Consider the following 1,980-nt stretch of genomic DNA (forward strand, 5'->3'; position numbering starts at 1 on the left):
AAATAATACTGTATACAAGCAGAAACGAAACATAGTCAGTCAAGTGGTGAGAAACGCTAAGCTCAGGCATGCCCGTACATTGGCTGACAATAGATGTAGATCAGCTATCCTGTGGAAAAATCTCCGTAGTCTCGGTTTAGGCAAAATAAAAGTTGCAGAAAATCCCAACCGTAACTGAACCGAAAAAAAAACAGAGAATCATTGGTTACTTCATGGGGATGAACGACTGTAGCAAAGAAAAATTCTATCTACAGCACGTCACTTGCAGTATTGTCAAGAAAGCCATAATGCGGATTAGATCAGCATCTACTGGACATGATGGCATCACTATCCAGATGGTAAAACTTATTATTGATCAACTACTACACTCTATAACAGACATTTTCAACGATTCATTAATCACAAGTGTTTTCCCTGAGGCCTGGAAACTTGGACAAAATAAGCCACTGCCTAAAAAGTACATCGCCACAGCACCCTCTGACTACCGCCCCATCTGCCTCCTTCCTGCACTATCTAAGGCCTTAGAATATATAGTCCATGACCAGCTCACCAACTACCTAACTACTAACAACCTACTAGACGAATACCAATCAGGTTTCTGTAAACACCGAAGCACAACATCCGCTCTGATAAAGGTGAAGATGACCTGAAACTTGCCATGGACAGACAAGAAGCGACTATCATTCGCTTCTTAGATTTCAGCAAAGCATTTGATACTGTCGACTTCGACATCTTACTAGCCAAACTTAGCGGTCTAAATTTCTCACCAAGTGCAGTGCAATGGTTTCGCTCATACATGACGTCTCGTCAGCAACGCGCCCTGTCCGGGAATGTAAAATCACAATGGGGCCGGTAGTGTCAGGCGTTCCCCAAGGCTCAGTACTAGGTCCCATACTCTTCTCTCTGTATGTCAATGATGTGTCATCGGTTCTGACTTATTGCAAATATCATATGTATGCTGATGACCTTCAGCTGTATCTAAGTGCGAAACCAAGCTATCTTAAGAAAGCTATTGAAAATTTCAATACCGACCTCGATGCACTATCAAAATGGGCACAGGACATAGGACTAAAGCTAAAATTTTTCCGGTACCGGGAATCGAACCCGAGCCTTCTGGGTGAAAGCCAGGTATCCTAGCCACTAGACCATACCGGATTCGCGTGTGCTATTTCCACACGTTGTGTCACACTGTCGCTCTTGCCGATGAGATACACGAGAGTTGTAGCCACCGCCGGCGAGATGCGAGGGAGTGACGAATAAATATGGTCATCGCCTGGCAGCACTCCATCACTAGTGGCGTCCAGTTTTGCCGCTGAGACGAACTCTTGCTGGGATCTCGCCAACTGTGGCCGTTACACAACCCCGTGGCACACAGTATGCGCTCCGAGACAGACCGTCACCGCCGTGGAAATGTTAAGGTCCGGCGAGAACTACGTAGACCGATGTCCGGGTCGTATTGATGGTGGCGTGTTGAACTTCAGCAACTTTGGACCACACAGTGGCAGATTTCACATGCAAGCTCTCAATAAGATTTACACTGAATATATTTTATGCTCCTAGATTTCCATCCTTCCCGTTACCGTCTGTGTGAAAGTGCATGTGAATGCATTTTTCGTGTTTCCTTTGGTAGCTGGAAGTATAGAACTTAATGTGTGATGTGTTAAGTCTGGCCAGCCTTGGGTGTTCAGTCAAAGCAAAGAGGTTTGTGCCTTCTAAGGCGTCTTTATCGACAGTGGGTCTGTTGGTAGCAGAAGTAACTCCTTCGGTCTGTTCTGGCTACCTGCGGAGATGTTGTTCTCGAGGGTTCTTAAGCACTTGACGCTGGGCATTCGGTGAGTGTGGTCGGTAGCCTAACACTGAGTGAGATGTGTAAGTCTCTAGTGTAGTTCACCGTTTATTACAGCGGCAGGTTCATTATATGGTCCACAGTTTGTAAGTAGGCTGTGTAGGTTTGTATGTTGGTAACGCCACGTAGTGCTC

General features: G+C 45.8%; 1 non-coding gene across 1 annotated transcript; it reads right to left on the bottom strand.

Moving 5' to 3' along the window:
- Window positions 1–1,083: 1,083 nt before the first annotated feature.
- Trnae-uuc (transfer RNA glutamic acid (anticodon UUC)) lies at window positions 1,084–1,155 on the bottom strand. Its single transcript has one exon. It is a non-coding gene; the product is annotated as a tRNA-Glu (tRNA).
- Between the last annotated feature and the right edge of the window lie 825 nt (window positions 1,156–1,980).

This window comes from Schistocerca serialis, chromosome 10 (assembly GCF_023864345.2).
Source record: "Schistocerca serialis cubense isolate TAMUIC-IGC-003099 chromosome 10, iqSchSeri2.2, whole genome shotgun sequence".
Lineage (NCBI taxonomy): Eukaryota > Metazoa > Arthropoda > Insecta > Orthoptera > Acrididae > Schistocerca > Schistocerca serialis.